The 18,837-nt window shown below is 39.3% G+C and overlaps 1 protein-coding gene across 10 annotated transcripts in view; it reads right to left on the minus strand.

The window, feature by feature from the left end:
- GHR (growth hormone receptor) overlaps window positions 1–18,837 on the minus strand; it is a 125,430-nt gene that overhangs the window by 81,505 nt on the left and 25,088 nt on the right. For all 10 annotated transcript variants that reach the window (XM_055790395.1, XM_055790398.1, XM_055790396.1 and 7 more), the window contains exon 2: window positions 2,494–2,577. The gene's annotated coding sequence lies outside the window, so the exon portion shown is untranslated. The remainder of the gene's footprint in view (window positions 1–2,493; window positions 2,578–18,837) is intronic.

Genomic DNA, 18,837 nt, shown 5'->3' on the forward strand with positions numbered 1-18,837 from the left:
ACAGATAAAATACATGAACCCTGAACTGATCAGCTTAAAATGGGAAACTCTGCAATGGGTGCAAACAACAAGAGAGCTGCTCAGTGCAAGGCTGGCTGGCTGGCCAATGGAAAGGATGTCCGCCTCCACTGATGCTAGGACTCCCTCCTCTGCAAGAACTCCATCATGTTACCAACTATCTGATCAAGGAAGTTAAATTTTGGAGTAGATTGAACTGTTTTTTATTAAAACAGACTGCTGCATTCACATTTATCCATTGCTGTTATTGCTATTTCACACGGGACCATGAGAAAATAGGTGTTTAGAGACAAAATTTACCAGGTTATCTGCCCTGAGGAGCAGCTGAGAGCCTGAGTGTTCACTGACCACTATGACAACTATTGCTCAGATTCAAATCCATTTTGTGAGGTCGATTCACAAAAATAAACCCCATACCAAGTTAGATCTCAGGACTTGCGTAAGACATACAGTACAATAAAAAAAAAAAAAAAAAAGAAAAAAAGCAGCAGATTAAAGGGGAGGACACTTCACTTTAGTCAGTTTTGTAAAACCCTGATGGGGGTTCTCCTGGTCTAGCAAGATATCCAGCTCCTCTGAAGCCTGACCAGCGGTCTTGCCCTAGTACCTGTTTTTTGTACTGAAGGCTGCCTGCACAGGAGTCTGTCAGCAACAGTCTTAGCACCTGGCCGTCTCCATTTCATCACCGCATCAGTGGCCACCCCACCTAATACTGGGCTACTAAACTGCAGTCTTTTTAGTCTCACCCTCACCTCCATGTGTGGAAACTGTCAGCCTAGAAAGGAAAGAGTATGACTGTTCCTTTTTGTCGTCCTTACACTGAATAATATCACAGCAAACTATAGTTTTGGAGAGATAAAAGGCTTCCATTTTTAGCAAAACTTTACCATATAAAAAAAAAGCGTATTTTTTAAAGAAGTCATTAATGATGATATCATCTGCTCCTAAAATATGTATGACACTTAACAATCACACTTGAATACTGTGCATATTCACAATAAGCATGGTGAGACTGACTGCTCTTATGTTCTACTACAAAGTGTATGGCAGTACTGGGTAAATCACTTCTGGATTGATTATAATCTTCCCACTGTTACTGGAACTGTGGAATATCTGATGGAGCTTGGAGTTTTGAAGTGCCCTGATGCATAAATTATTCTTGATTTTTAGTTCACGTATCCCATATAAGTTTCTCCTTCAGCAATCAGACCTGATAACAAGTGACTGGACTCATACACTAAAAAGAATAACGACTCAGTATAATTCATTCAAGGAAGATCTTTTTCTACTGCTGCTTTCAGCTACTTTAAAAGCAACAGTCTGCAAAGATTTCTGACAGCTAACCAACCAGCTACCTCTGAATATAAATTGATAACAGGGTGCTTTAATCACATACAAAAAAAAGAAAACAACAGGCCCCTCAAAGCCTGTAGTCCTTTCATAGCTTAGAAAGTGAATCCAGATGTCAGTTCTATGGGCTGCAGAGAACAATTAATTGCAGGATTACTCAGTTTTCTATAAATTAGTGTCTTGGCTAAGAAGGGTCTGGTTTTGGCTGGCCTGGAATTGAGTTTTTATCTCCCTAAGAGAGCAGGTTTTCTTCCAGTCTCAGACAGACATGCTCTATAGTAGACATATAAAATTCACAGGAAAAGCACATATTGTGGGTCAGCGAGGTTTCTCCTGAATAGCTCAGCTGGTAGGGAAGCACCCAACAGTTGTACCCCTACAGAGTAGGGAAGTCCTTAAAATGTACAGCTTGCAGTTGTGTTTCAATTTCCCTATGGCTTTTTGCTCCGTATTAGATGAAAGGAAATGAAAAGAAATCTTTTTTAAAGATTTTAAGTCTTAATTAAAATATGTGCATTCCTTTGACAGAGATACTTGTTCTCGATCTTGCTATAGATACTGCTAGGTATGTTACATACATGTTCCATAAAGCATCTAGAGAACAGTTTTGAGTCTGAAAAGTTGAAGTATCATACTACAGAAACGGCAAGAAATTTGTATCATGCGATGTTTGGGCTTTTAAGTAACTATCTTATCTGAAACAACCCAAAAGCTATTTATTTAAATCAGAATTTGTCCTGGGAAATGGCTCATTGAAATACAGTATAATAATTCTCTGAGAAGGAAAAATAGCTTTTAAGCACTTCCACCAGTTACCTAGCCCTCTGCCTGAAATGCTGGCTACTAGAATTAGTGGAGATAGGCTTGAGGCCACCAATTTACAATGATGATTGAATCTGAAAGCCTTAATTCAAATATCTCTATTGTTTGGTGTAATAAAATATGATGATTGGATCCCAATTAGAATTCTGTATACTGCACATTATCTTCATCACCTTCTATAAGACTGGATGATATGATCTGTAAGGATTATCTGTAGAGCGCTACAGGATACTATTGATCACTCTGCTTAAGCCATCAATCATAATAAAGTCATTTGCAGCAAGATAAAAGTTATCACACTACCTCAAACGTCAGCAGGGGACAGATGATGCTTCACGCCTCCTCAGCTCAACTGCAAATCGTGACCTTCTCCAGCCATCCCAGCACCTACACAACACCAGGAGAAACAGAGACAAGAGATGAGGTCTGGAACAGCAAAGGTCACTGGCAGAAGGAGGCGACATAGCAAAGTCCAAACAGGCATCCTGGCAAGGCTGTCCCTCGGGAAAGGCCACCAGCTAGGCAGTCTGCACCACGGCCCTGAGCAGAGCACCTGGGCTTCTCACTCAAACAGCGGCAGCTGCCTGACCCCCACGCCCGGGCTGCCAGGGCCTTGCCAAGCCACAGTGCTAAACTTGACATTAAAATGCATGAACACAGATTTAAATGGCAAAGAGAAGTCAGGGTGACTGATCAAGACTCATTTTCAATGCACATCCATGGTGGAAATCAGCTGGGCTGGAAGCAAACTCTGAACTGCCAAGAAGAGGGTGTGGATGAGTCGTATCTCAGTACTACTACTTTAGATGATAAATTACAGCGTATTAACTTATAAGCTGGTAATTTTAAAGAAGTAGTATTTCCTTTTTCTCTAAAATGACAGTGTGGAACTCTCAGGAAGATGGCATGCTATTAAAAAAAAAAGAAGTACATCATTTGTTATGTTCAGAATTCCTAAGCACATTATCACTCCCATGATATCTGGCACAGCAGCAACATCTAAACCAGTTCTGGATTGGTAGTACTTCTAGCTTTAAATAAATATAACATTAACTCAATGTAGCAGGTTACTTCTTTCCAAAGATGCAAATCAGCTTTTTAAAACATTTTAAGAAGTCAGTCATGTTTCCCACATTAATTGAATAATTCATCATAATTTGGTTTCTTGTGGGTGGGACCATAAAAAGAAGCCCAGATTTCACTGTATTTGGCTCTTTAAATAACCAGAAAAAGAAAGCAGTCTGCAAAACCCCACAAATAACATCTAAAGAAATGCTGTATACATTCAAACTGAATGCCTAGGGCCATACTGCCCTATCTTAACAAGAGTTAAATTTTTGAAAGAGTTTTCCTTGATCAAGTACTAGCACTGGCTTAAGAGCAGCAAGAACCTTCATTTGTACCCATGGAATTTTTTTCTTACATATGTACTGTTTAAATGTATGGGTAGATTCCTAAACAACAAATAATTGAAAGCAAAATGTCATTGTGATTGAAAAATTTCATCATATTACTCAGGAATCCTTCTTCAGTGCATTGCATAAAAGGCTAAGTGTCACCTCTGTTTCTATGTTAAAAAAAAACAACAAACAAACCCAACACACTTCCAACGAAGAAAATCCTTGAACTGAATAGACAGAATTAAACAGATATTTGAAAATACTAAAAGGCATTTTTCATGCAAAAGCAAGAGTAATACAAAATATTATGATAAAATAAACCATCCTGTGTGTGGTTACCTCAAGTGAAACCTGTCAGCAGGGTTCTCTCCTGGTCCACATCATGAAACAAGAGGACTAGACAGGTCCATATATGGTAAATCTTCACCTAATCTACCCCATAATATGCACAGCCAAGTTCCAATATCCCACTTTTCAGAAAAAGCCTGCTCACATTTAATCAGACTGAGGATCTAACTGATGGTGTGTGTCCCATTTACACATAATTCTGTAAGGAGTCTCAGGTTGATTTAATTGATGATTTTCAAAAGAATCCTTAATTTCAGAGAGAATAACTGATCAGTGAGCCACAACTCTCTTGTCCAAAAAAAAAAAAAAAAAAAAAAAAAAAAAAAAAGGGGGGGGTTGGGACGGGACACACGACACATTAGACTGAAACAAAGCATTAGACTGAAACAAAGTTGTGAAGTTTAAGGCAGCTGTTGACTGAAGTGAGCTACCATGGACTACTGACAAGTTCCTGTTTCAAAACACTCAGTAGCATTGTAGCAAGTGGAAACGATCTCCACGTGACAAAGTCAGAATCCTACTATAATAGGACAGGGAAAATTATTCCAGTAGTCTTTCCAAACTATTTTGAAATCCTGCTTAAACAGCAGAAAAGATCTCTTAGCTACTTTACAGATGACAAAAGAGAAATGTCCTAACTTCTGATTACCTGACTGTACTGAGAACATTTGTTTCGCTCTTGGTAGCAAGTGGTAATAGCTCAAGGACTACATGCAGTGACATTTGACAACACTGCAGTTTAGAACAAGACACACAAGCATGAACACAGTTGTATTTGCACTTAGCACTGACACTTCATTACATGTGAAAAAGAGGCAGTACTGCACATAATGTAGTGAGCTAGATGTTTAAATGGCAAGCAGCCACCTTTTAAATGATTCTTGCAAAAACTACAACTTCAGCAAAAGAAGGACATAGATTTGTGTGAATAAACTAAACAGGTGAGGCTTTTCCCGAGACTTATATTTTCTCAAAACCATACTTGATTATTCTAACCCGTGGCAAACAAAAGGATTGCAGCACTATGTTAAGATAAGGCCTATGCAGAACTAGTTTGCTTCACAGAGAAACAAGACTCAAGTTCCTAGCCATGTGAGGACTGGTGCCCGTTATGTCTTCTCAGCATATCCCATGCTAACCTACCAAAAAATAACAAACTGGAGACGATAAGATGGACCCAAATGTGCCAAAAGACTTGGTCTTCAGAAGAGCACCTAAGCAAAGGGCCCAGTGCCAAAAAAAGTTAGAAAGGCTTTTGACACCATCCCATGTAAAATCTGCATTGAAAAACTGATGAAGTATACAAACTAGGCAAGCAGACAGTGAAGTGGACTGAAAACTGGCTGAAACGGTGGGTCAAAGGGTTTCAATCAATGACACAAAGTCCAGCTGAGGGCTAGTCATCAGGGAAGCAGCCCAAAGGTAAATGCTGCTTAATATCTTCATTAACAACCTTTTTCACTGAAGAGGTGATCAAACAGTGGAACAGGTTGCTTGGAGAAGTTGTGGGGTCTGGAGATCCTCAAAACCCAGTTGGACATGGCCCAGGGCAACTGCATTAACTAAATCCCACTCTAAGCAAGAGAGCTAGATTAGATATCTCCAGGGATCCCTTCCAACCTCTATGATCCTGTGATTCCAAGAGTCTGTATGCTTAGATATGGAAATGAAAAATTGCTGGCAGCTGACAGAGAAGAGGACATAAATTACATGCTTTCGAAGAAAGATGGTAAACTATGGACACCCTATGATCGCATGGGCCATTGAGGAAGGATGGATTATTTCCAAGCAGACACATAACCTCAGTACACAAGTACTATCAGATTACTAATCATTATGCTGGGCTACCAAGAGATGCCTAAGAGGATCTCTGGCATCTGTGATAAGCTATTTCCAGAGTGTTGGTGCTCGTAAGATTTGGCCTAAAGAATCCTAATTTTCTCCTGTATTTCACTTCTTTCCATTTCCAGTTAAACTCCTCTACCGCTAAGCTCAAAGGAAGAAAAAACAGTATGCCTGAGTTTTATTCTGATTGTATCTGATATGCATTTTAGTTGTCTCTCCAGTTTGCATTACTTGTGATACATGGCACGTGCTAAAAATTCCAAACCACTATTCTCCTTTCAAATATTTGAAAATATTTGTTTCAAAAAGAAGGAAAAATGGGCTCTTCATACGAGTTTTTATGATTCCTCCAATCAAGTCATTCCATGCATTTGATGGCAAGTTGAACACACGTCAACAGTGTGCCCTGGCAGCCAGAAGGGCCAACCATGTCCTGGGGTACGCTGAGCACAGCATGGCTAGACGGTTGAGGGAGCTGATTGTCCCACTCTACACTGCACTACTGGGGCTCCACCTGGAGTATGGTGTGCAGTTTTGGGCACCTCAGTGTAAGAAGGACATCAAACTACTAGAGTGTCCAGAGGAAGGTGACCAAGGTGGTGAAAGCCCTTGAGGGCAGGACTTCAGAGGAGCAGCTGAGGCCACTTGGCTCATTCAGATTGAAGAAAAGAAGGCTGAGGAGGGCCCTCAAGGCAATCTACACCTTCCTCATGCAGGCAGCGGAGGGGGAGGTGCTGATCTCCCCTCTCTGTTGACCAGCGACACGACAAGAGGGAATGGAATGAAGCTGCATCAGGGGAAGTTCAGGTTGGACATTAGGAAAATGTTCTTCACTCAGAGGGCGGTCAGTCACTGAAATAGGCTCCCCAGGGAACCCGTCATGGAACCAAGGCCATCAAGAGTTCAAGGAGCATCTGGACAAGGCTTTTAGTCACATGGTTTAGTTTCAAGAGGAGCAGGGAGTTAAGACTCGAATGATCATTATAGGTCCCTTCCAAACTAAGATAATTCTATGATTCTGTGATGCTTCTTAGGTTCACACTTCTTACCTTCAAACTCTACTTCTCTAATATAATGAGCTTTCACATCCTCAGCTGAAATACTGTTTAGCAGCTGTGAGTTCACAGCTTAATTTCTGTCATCAACTTTTTCCCTCTGCACAGGAATTCCCTAAATTCTTTCAAGGGAACAATAACAAAACCCACCAGAACTTTCCCTCGTCTCTCCCTTTTTTCCTCTACCCAGATAGCTAAGGCTTTTCACCTGCTCTCCTCCTTTAGCCCTTCCACCTGCCTCACAAGCACACCCTGGACAAGGAGTCAATTCTAGTTCCAAATCAGAGCCTTCTCCCCGCCCCCCCCCCCTCAATCTCTTCATATTCTTAGGAATCTAACAATAATCTTGCCCTTCATGTTTTAAATACTTCAATGAACCACATTTCTGTTCTTACAGATTTGATAGTCTTTGCCTCTTCGATAGAACAAGAACCAGAACATTTTCTTAGCAGCACTAACCTGATTAACAACTGATACTTGTTTTGGCACTTGTCATAGGGATGAAAGGTGAATTTATGTTTTCCACTGCATTATGCTTACAAGTCTACCTGTGAAGAGGATAGCTCAGCAGGCCAGCACTTTAGCCTAAGGCCAAATAAAGGAATTAATACACCGCTTTGGGTTATAAAACAAACCATCAGCATTGCAAAGGATGCAAACAGACAAGAACTAAAGACTTTCTAAGTAGGTAGCATTTTCACTTGACAAATAAGACAGCTCTTGTGGTATCCAGAAATTTAGGCTGTCTTCTGTGAGTGAAACATGTCACATTCCCAGCTACAGTTAATCATCTACTTGAGCTGGAGGAATGTTATGAAAAGTAGTTTAGTCAATATTTATGTGAAGTATTTTGAGATCTGGGCAGCTGGAAATCCAGAACTCTACTAGCTGAAACTGCTGCTGACATATCAGTAACTTAAAAGGGAAATTTACTTGACAAATGAACAGGGAAATACCAAGTATAAGCTGAGAAGAAAGATGTATAATTGGGTTATTGCAGACAGTTCTCATGTCCACACTTGAAAGACTAACAAACTTCAAAAGAGAAAGGACATACAAATGTTATTCAAAGTCTGGGGCATCTTTTTATAATCAAGATAATAGCCCCAGTTTATTTAAGAAAAAATACATAACTCACTACTCAGTTGTACCTGATAATAATCTGCATGTGGAAGAAGCTATAAACACTAGATTGCTCTTTAATGAGGTCAAAGAGATACTGAGGAATCAAGAATAGAAGTAAGAAAAAAAAAAAAAGTCTTTTACAAGGCTGAAATAAAGTCAAACCTGGAGTTTTACTAGAGGCTGAATAAAAAAAAAAAATCTCCATCACTTCAACTTGCTTTTTAAGCAAAACAAATAACTGGGTACAAGCAACTGGTGACCTGTGTAACAGAACTACAGAAAATATGGCTGGGTAGGACTGCCAAATGTCATCTGGTCCACTCCCACTCTTCACATTCAGATCAATTAATTCTTGCTTGACTCTAGTCTCTGCCTACTGGATTTTCTAAAGACCAGCAAAGACCTGCAAAAAATTTGCAACCTCCTCAGGCAATCTACCCCAACGCATGGCTACCCTTGCCACTAGGAAGGTTAGTCTACTATGTACCTCAGCTCTCTCGATGTAATTCAATTCCTTTACTTTTTTTTTCTCCCATGAGAATGAAGAATAGGTTATTCCCTACCCTTTTTTCAGTCTTTTACCCACATGAAGACAGTTCTACTTCCCTTTCTCCCTAGATGAAACAAAACCAATTTTTCAGCTAAGTCTTCTGGATCGCTGATCATTCTCACAGCTTTCTTCTGTATTCTAACCAGTTAGCCCAAGTCTGAAACAGCTGCTTACCTGAGGCTCGCTCTATCAAAACTAAGCTGAAGGATTACCTCAGGTACTTCTCTTTCAGCTTTTTACATCCTATCATATGTGTCTTTTTGTGAGAGGATGGCATTGCTGACTCATGATCAGCTAGCTCCAGATGATTTTCTACAAAAGTGGAAATTCGGGCTTTTAAATAATATGATTCCCTTTCATCTACCACTCCATTTTGATTAAACATTTATAAATGTGCAAATCAAATATAAAAGCATATGGGAAAACAAAGCTGTTAATTTTAACTAAAAAACTACTGTAAGGATAAAAACTGTGGTTCAAGGAACTATGACTATAAGAAGGCAGAAGAAAAAAATTTTCGGAAAGGAAATACAGACTTACGAAAATCACTTATTAAATGCATGTTGCCAAATTCATCACTGCTCTAAGAAAAAACAGTGTATGGGATGAATTGGAAAACTGTTAATAGAAAACCACACAAACAGAATTTACTAACCAGCATAGTAGTGGGTGAACAGTTCAACACTTTAAATTAGAGGGCTTAAAATTCAGAAACATAAATTTTATTTTACGCTTACTGGTGCTTTAGTATGTAACTTGGGCAAAGTTAAAATCTCTATGGCTCCCACTTTCTCCCCACTTTTGGTGTAACCTTAGAACAGCGTTCTTGAGGACAAAGGAGGGAGATTCAGGGGATAGAAGCAAATTTACCTGACCTCCATCACTGTTACATTTGAATTTAATTTGGCTGTTGTTGCAACTGTTATCCAAAGCATTATTAAAGATATTAATTTTTGAATGACTGGCTTTACCAGTTCCACAAATGGCTCACATTCAAATGAAGCATTACCTGTGAACTAAGATGGTGGCCACTTTCTTCAAACTTCTCTTCACTCCACAGCAAATCCAAAAACCTCAGTTTCTTTTCACATTCCAAAACAGCTACTCCATTTCTTACCTCACTGACTGCTCACTGAATGTTCTGTCACCTTGTTTCCCCCAAAAGCTAACATTTACCATTCTGCAGGTCTGCCTTTGGTTTAGTGGGGCTCAGATTTCCCCATCACAAGAAGAAAATCAACCCCTTCACCAGCACCCAAAATTATGCAGCAAAACAGGCCGATCTTCTCCTCCTGTACTTTTGAAGTTAGATGGTTCTAAGCTTTGCAGTCCTGAACTACACTTCCTCAGCCCTTTCCTAGAGTAAGGGAATGTGGACATCACTTGGCTATGCAGAGCGATGCCTAAAACCTACACCTCTGAGCATACAGCTCCAAAGTCCGCAAGGCTGGTGCTGTCAATGAAGGGTGCATGTGAACAGATCAAGCATTAAGCAAAGGTATTTACATAAGCTTGCAAAGAAGGAAGATGCTGAAGTCATCCAGGAGTGAAAAGCGCAGCTGTGAGGTATGTACGCATGTAGGGCTGAAGGGCTAAACCGCTGCCCATCCACCCACTCCAGATCCCCAGCCAGGGCTGTTCCTTGAGTTAGGCATCCTAGCTCAATAGCTGTTCCTGCAATATGCCGATACACCTGTGGCTTCAAATACTAACTGGAATATGAAGGAATGTAATGATCATGTTAAAAATAAATATTTTATTGGCATCAAATATTGACCTTATTTTTGTTCACCAACAATCACTAATGCAGTCTCATGTAAGAGGCAAAAAGAGTCACTAAGATTTACATTTTAGTTGTGGCTTTTCTATTGCCTTCTGTCAGTTTTCTGGGATGAATTACTGGCAAGCTACATGTATACTTTGTGTATTTTCATATTCCAAATGTATTTCTCTTCTGGCTCTCCTCCAGAATTTTGGATAATAAAGAGCCTTAACGTCAAAGTGCTCTCTGTTTAACAAAGCTGTGGGAGCCATATACACTATGACTTTTCATAATGGTTTTCCAAACTATAAGTTGCTTAAGAAGAAAAAATCCTTGTTGATTTCATTCTTACTTTTCTTCACACTTTCAAACATTTCTAGTTTCTAAAATCTGAATTTGAAGAATGACCCTACAGGGAAAAAACTACTAGAACACGAAAAGAAAGAAGAAAAATGTTCTTTTGAAGTTCTCAGCTGAAGGCACTCAGCATTTTATTTCAGAGTCAAATATTTTATCTGGGGATATCTCAAATCCAGCTCCTTATCTCAATGAAGATTATACATTGCATTACTGGCCTATAACATCTATGGAAATACAGTTCCATAAGAGATTTACCAAGCCACAAATTTTGCCCCCTATATGGCAATGACGCTATATAGAATCGAAGAAAAATACAAAAGCGACTACCTTAAAAGTAATCCCCATTTGCTTTTGGCCAATACTCAGATCAATAAAAAAAAAAAAAAAGAACACAGCTCCTGGAACATGACTGCAGTGAAGCACCTGGGGAATGTGAGCATTTAATCCACACCCCTCCAATCCACCTTCCATAAGACTGCATGGGCTTGCATATATGTATAAACTTGAACTACGGGATTTGTGCACATGATACGTGTTTGTATCACACATCTGTTCCATGTTGTGAGTTCTTGTCAAGGATATAATTTATTTTCTCTAAAGTCCTGCTTCTGATTTTCACGTGTATTTTGTGTCCACATGGCTTCTTTAGCTTGAAGTCTTTTTGATACATCTGAGGAAAGGTGCAAGACAATGTGTTGCCCATCTGATGCAAAACCGAGTTCAAGTATCAAAAATTAAGGTTTCTTTACATGTGGCTAACTAGGGAACAGAAAGTGTCTGTGGCAGGAATTTTTTTTTTTGGGGGGGCGAGGTGGTCAAAATTAATGCGGGAGTGGGGTGGAGAATTCCTCCACAGTGCATTTTGCTTGAGGTACCAAGTAAGAACTTGTATCTTGTGCAACTCACATTTTCAGACAATTATTTCTCTGCTGATTTAGGCTTGCTTTCTAAAAATATTAAATCACCAATCTTAAATCAGACTCAGGAATTCAAAGAGGCCTATTTTCAGGGGTTGGCAGGAGCCCCACTGATGGCATGATTCAGACAGCTTCCAGCCTGTAGCCAATAACAGACTATATTAGGAATATAAATGTATTTATGTATTTACAGATATACACTTATCTAATATAATATATATTTCTTAGCAATTCTCTCATGTTCATTTAAATGTATATAACAGAAATGCCAAGTAATTGCAAAAGCGAATGAGAGAAACTCACTTCACACTTTAAATGAAAAGAAATTGAGAGTGCTTCCTCTTCACATTTCAGTATGCAGAAATCACAAGGGATCCCTGAAGACACCAGCACGGGCCAAATCAGATACCCTCTAATAAGTTCCTTATGAAACACTTATAACTTGATGGTAAATTACATCATTGAAAAATTAAGGGATTTTCCATTTTCTTGCGTTTCTAATGAATGTTTATAGATGTATTTTAAATTTAGTTGCCTCTGAATAAAAAAGCTGCAAGCTATCAATGCCTTCCAACTATTTACAATAGGAAAAGAACCTAAAGCAAGGAGATTTGGGTTTTTTGTTTCTCTTTAACCTCAGATCATTTCAGAAATATTCAGCATAATGGACTAATTGATGCTGACAGTAACCGAGTGGGAGACAATACAAAGAATGCTCCTGGGCATAATAATTACTGTCTTCCCACAGAAAGCATGCACATTTATACATATGCAATTTATGATTCATTGTTCTTATGATTAATGGTAAGTTTAATGTAGAGTTCATTTATACTTCTTCCATTCTTCTGAGCCTTTCCTCTGATTCCTCCTTTTCGTTTATTGACTCATTAATATAATGAAGCTCTAATTTATCTTATCAGTGTTCAAGAATCTAGACTAAGGGATCAAGGCTTTAATCTTGTTGCCCTGTGAGTCTTTGAAAGGATTATTGACAAGAAGTTACTTCTGTAAGCGGTTCTGTACTGGGCATAAAGAAAAATTAGTTCAGTTTTCTAGAAGTAAAACCTGAACACGATTTTTAAAAAGAAAATACTGAACTCAGAATGAAAACAAGTGATCTATAAGAAAAACAGAACATAAGTTATATTGAAAAGAAATGTGTTTGTTTTTTTTTTTTTAAAAAAAGCATTATTTCAAACAAATTTCAATTCAACTTGTTCTCCTTAACTCTGGTGCATGCTGCCTTGCCTTGCCAAAAATAATGAATCAGAACAGTGGACAGCAGTTAGACTGCCAGGGCAGCATGAGTTATACAATAGACCACTGCAAGACTGAAAACGCCCAGTGATGGTTATAAGGATAAAAGTATCATTTCAGCATTTGGCCACAGATCTGAAAAAAATGCATAGACAAACTAAGATTTGTGCAGTCTGCAAAGTCTTTGTTTCCTTCTAAAGCACCACTAATCCTCAGATCACATGTTGGTATCAGAACCTTTCAATAATTTTACGACCTGTAACTATGAGTGATCAACGACTCGAACCTTTTACAAAATGTATCTTACTTTGGTAGCTGATTACACAGAGATCTAAAAAAAGAAACTGTCTCCAGCGCCTCGGGTTGCAGTAGTGGTGTGAGAAACTGAGAGTGCTTCTCACTGCAGTGAGTGCTTTTCTCCCAAAAAGAATGGGTAAGCACCAAGTAGAGTCAGTGAAGTGTGGTAGGCAGAAACAAGGCAGTAGGAACCCAGGAACACTTCACCTACTTGCGACAGCCATAGGCACTGGCATCTCAGAAATCCCAACTCTCATACATATACATCATGGCCATATGATATGCTCAAGTAGTATAAATGCCACAGGAAGGATCAGGGCAGAGTTCAGGATTAGGATATAGTCTTATAACTAACTATAGGATATTTTATAATTGGCGAGAGACACTAACCCAAATATGATGTGCTTTGGCCACAGGAATAGTGACTTTGACATTACTCGCATAAGCCTCCCTCATTTTTAGATAGGCAAAACAATGTAGTACAGCTGTATGTTGAGCCAGCAATTCAGTCACCAACTAAATTCTTCCCTTTTCTTAAGCTCAAAACTCATTAATAAAGAACCAATTATCTTCTGGTGCAACTTTGTTAAACATCCCAGGAAGAGATGAGCCCCAAGAAACAGTGTGAACACCTCAGGACACTGTACAGCAAGTGCAGAGTATCTACAACAGGAACAGCACATCCAGGGAGGAGCCTGCACCTTCATCCTATGGGCAACGGCATGAGTAATGTCTGAAGATGTAAAATGAAAAGTCTAAAAATGGAAGGTATTAAGACTTAATTTTTAAATTAACACTTATTTCCCTCTACACACTGCTTGAAGTCTTTAGAGCGTGACATTTTCCCCTCCTGATTGTGCCAAGTGCTTACACAAGGGCAAAGAACACATTAGTTAAGGTATGCTGGAGTTGGATTCCGTTTTTTAAAGTTAAGAAGTAGAAATGTCTCTCATACAGCAGAGCCCATATAAAATGCTCTTCTCACTTCCAGTGCTGATTACCTAATTATGTGTGTGTGTAACACACACACAGTTCCTAACATGGGAAACCACCAAGTGCCCCCTTACGCAGCAGTTACACGGAGAGGATGACTCAGTTTTCAGCTACAAACCTGTGTAGTAAGAAGTACTACAATCCCAAAGATACTGCAATATTCAGGCATGTTCCTCCTTCCCACTCATTCCCCTGGAGTGCTGAGAGTAATGGTCTATAAACCATCACCGCAGTCTACCATCCAGATGGCTGTGTGTTGTTTTCCCTTAGATCACTAATAGAAAATGGGGGATTTGTAATAAAAAGCTGAAAGCTGTACTTCCCACAATCCCCTCACATGATTTACAATAATCATGATAATTTAAAGCTGGCAACTGCAGAACAGAGTGCTTGACTGCTGTTGTTTTAGTAGCGCAAATTTTGGGCTTCTACAATTAACTTGTTACATGTATATATTATCACTTCCTAAGCAGTAATATTACCAGATGAAGAAATTCAGCAGGGAATAGCGACAGAAACAATATTGTGAATCTAATTCTGAATCTGAGTCCCAGTGAGTTCTTTATTATAATATGTATTCAATGCAGAAATACGATTTTAGAAACTTTTATGGCAATTTGTTCTTTCCCATTCCAGTCCTAGAAGGGAAATGAAGGAAGGAAGTCTGTAAAAATAAACATATAAAATTTGTGAGCATTAAGATAATTGCAAGGAAGTTTAAGTAATCTCTCAGGCCCTTAAAACTTCAACTAATACTCTCAGCTTCAAAACACTCTCACCTACTGTCAAGGCTAACACCAGCCAAATACCTGCTTCTTTCCCAAGTTAAGACTGTGAATTACAGCAAGATCCCTTTGTAAGCATGTGTGATGAATCAGCCTGAACTGTGAAAGGTCATTCTTTTCTTACACACTTATGTTCACTTTCATGGCGAGATCTGTGACCAACATTAGTAAGTCAGTTCCCCATGACTGACATGCAGCTGTGAAGCACACATAACATCGCAATAAACATCACTCCTGTGCACTGTGGTTATTATACATAGCAAGAGGGATATAGAAGAAAGCTTTCTTTATGCATCACCTTCAGGAAAAAAAAGACTAATCACACCAAGCGGGCAGCCTAGCAGTATTCACTCTGTAAAATAACGAAAAAAGCAGGGCCACCTGGCACTTTTCCTAAGGAATTTGGATGTTTAATGAACCACAGATTTAAGAATTTCAGTGAAGAAAGTAGATGGTTCAGCAAAGTCAGACCCCTTCCTATCTAAGCAGCAGGGAATCCTAAAATGGAATCACAACACCAGTGGACATCAGCTGTGTTTACTAGCCTCCTGCACAGGTGTGGGTGAAAAGTGAGCTGAATGTTGTGATGAGGTCCTCACTCTCTGCTCAAATCCTGCCTCCACAATCACGTTTGTCTTACTGTGGTTCTGACCCTAAAAAGACACCAAATCCTCAGAGTTATATTTGCTACTTGTTTGCTCTGGGCTTGAGATTTCACCCAGCCACCCTCGTGGTTTGCTCTTGTTAATCCCAAATTACAGCTGCCTAAAGCATTATAGGTCACAACCCAGTCCACCAATCCTTACACAGCTGCAGTTGCAGAAATGTGTCTTCTAGTAAAATGTAGATTTTGCAAACAGTATCACTACTAGCCGCGACTTAAATGCAGCAGCAACCGTATTTCTTGAAAATCTGCCCCCTCATTAAAAAAATTATGAGCACTGGAGCAGTTCTCACTACCATGAGAAGATACCAGCTCCCAGGTGACCAGTACCAGCCTCTTCAACCACCTGCCCAGTGCCAATAGCTGTGTGAGCATGAGGGTCTGCTTTCCCATGAAAATAAAATTGGTACTTGAAACCACTGTGGCAAACACAGTGCTCTGTCAAGGAATACTGCGAACTTTCAAAGCATCAACAGATACTGAATTTGGCTTTAACTGTACAAGGAACCTGAAATGGTCGGGTTTATGCTAGAGGGCAAATGTCTTATAACCAGATACTTACTCAGCTGACATTATAATGGTTGTATGTCTCCATTACACATGGCTAATTGGATAAAAATATTGTCTGTATGTGTATATATATATGATGTCGTTGCTGACTTTGCTACAACAGTCTTCAAGCGAAGAATGAAGAATTCATGTGAATTTCCCTTATTTTCTCTGAAGTTTAAATACATAAATACTTAAGTCGGTTTATTTAAACTTGACATTTCACGTAAACAAGTCAGTATGGGAAAAGCTGAACAATGCTTCCACCACTCTGAAAAAGATCTAATGAAGATAAGCTTTGCCTTTTCTTAACAGAAGATTAACATACCTCTTGTCCTTCTGTTTCAGGGAAGCAGCATAAAAATGGGCACTTGGGATGGGTGCACAGGTGAAAATGACTTTTCTTTCTCTTACTGTAAATGAGTTTAACTGCTTTTAAAACCTACTATAAACCTACTATAACCACAGAAGTACAAGTTCTAACTTAGAAGCTATCACAATTGACATGTAACAAAATATATTTAAAAGTCTGGTAAGTTACAGAATAAAATGGTGATGCATCAGTAAAACCACAATACAGACTAACAGTTTAGCATGGTTATTGACAACATTTATCTGAGTATCAGGAGCAGTGAGCATCTTATCAGAAACACATTTCAAATCCACCATGTTCCATTGCTTGCAGCAGTGTAGCATACTGGCTGTTTACCCAACTGGACATTGGCTCATCTACGGACTCGATCTGCCATGGCATCTTGTGCCACGCTGGTCCCCTCACCTGCACCTTGCTCTTCTCCTGTGTCTAGTCTCTCCTGCCTGCCCTAAGCGTGCTGAGGCTTGCCATCCCTGATGCTGAACATGTGGTACTTAACACTGCAGCCATAAAAAGCACACATCAAAAGTATAGCACAAAGACCCCTGGGCTATGTTTCTCTAGCCCTAGCTTTGAAGGGGGTCAGACTGTATTGCTGTAATTCCATACTCAAAAAGCCCCCCTGCCAAAAAACCAAAACCATAAGCCAACAATCTGCACAGCCATGAAAAACATCCCTAGTTACGTAGCCCTATTAATCCAAACTCTTCTGCACAGGTGTAACATCTTCTAGGACCTGTCAGCAAAGGCACAGACAGAAAATAATGCACTGGAAGCAAATTAGATAACATGAATGAATGCAAATACTACATTCTGTTCCTGCATTAACAGATGTTCCGGTTATGTTGAAATAATCTATTATCCCACTGTTGAAAGAATTAACCACTGTTCCCTTATGAAGAAAGCAGCATTTGGTTTTCCAGTTATCAAAAAACTGAAAGGCTGAAGCAACCAGCCACAGTGCCTTAAAGCAGAGATCTGAATTTCCATTAGTTTAAAATGAACAGGGTCAGGCCATAAAGTGCGTGAACTGAGTTGGTCTTATCTTCTTCTATATCTGTCATATACTTACTTTACTCTTACTGAGAATATTAGGGATCCACAATCTCCCTAGTGTTCAGCTAAAAATAAGAGTATATAACATTAAAGAGGAGAATGTCTCACAATTGTATGTATGCATTGTGCAACTTAAGCGTAGCTTAAGAGCCCAACAAATAATAAACGAACACTTCTAGGCTTCTGGAGACAAAGTTTCATGCCCACAGAACTACCAGTGGTTTTCTAGAGCAAGACTTGCAATTCTTGGAATTTTTACGGCTACCTCAAATCTTGAAGAACCTCCTGGTGTTTATTCTTTGCTGAGGTCATGTATTTCAGGTATTTCTAAAGCATATGAAAAACATTCCACAGAAATGCAAATCACTATCCTTTGGTTTCATATCAGCCACAATTATTCTCAGAGATATTCTCTTCCCTCAAAAAATCCTGGCATCTCAATGGTATATTAATACATATCAGTTTTTTTTTATTTAGATAGTACTTTCCATTTAGACCATCCTGCTTTGGAAGTGAATTACTTGCTAGTTGCCAGCTTTAGAAATGAAAAACTCCTTACAGAAAACTGCAAATTATTTTGCAATTCAACAAAGCTAAACAAAGACAAAAAAATTCCTTTCTATTTAAACAGAGAATTGTTCTTTAAGTGTGGGTCTTCAGTATGAATACACTAAAAGCTTTCTTATATTTACCTTCTCTGCAACTTGAACTTGCTCACTGAAAGGCAGAGATCTATCACCATCTGAAGAGACTGGGCTTGTGGTAACCAACAAATACCTTCAACAAGAACTGCATGTTCAACACTCAAGAACATGATGCCTTCATCATTGCTCCAGCCTCCAAATTGCTTAGGAGGAAAATTCAGTAGCTGCCCCACCTGCACCAGGGCACAGTGATCTCTCCTCTCTCTGTACTCTACTGGGGGACAGGTACTGGCAGCCCTGGACAGTATGTGGAGATAGCACTTGCATCAGGTGCCAGAGGAGGCATCAAGAGTGCATCAGTTTGCACAGAAGTGGCCTACACACAGCGTGTAAGGATATAAGTCCCAGTAAAGTTTCTGAACAGTTTTGCAAGGAGTTTCGATAGGTCTGCTCCAAAAACTTCATTGATTTCAGATACTTTCCCACTGCAGACTCATGCTGCTAAACACAGCTCTCACAATGCAGCCATGACATTATAAGAAGCATCCCATTAGGTTCAACCTATGACAATTTTTATTTTTTTTCATATGCATACTATAGTAGTACTAGTAACTGATACATATGCATAGGAGACCCAAAAGCTCACATGTTGAAATCCTGGACCATT

The sequence above is a fragment of the Falco peregrinus genome, chromosome Z (assembly GCF_023634155.1).
Source record: "Falco peregrinus isolate bFalPer1 chromosome Z, bFalPer1.pri, whole genome shotgun sequence".
NCBI classification, from domain to species: Eukaryota; Metazoa; Chordata; class Aves; order Falconiformes; family Falconidae; genus Falco; species Falco peregrinus.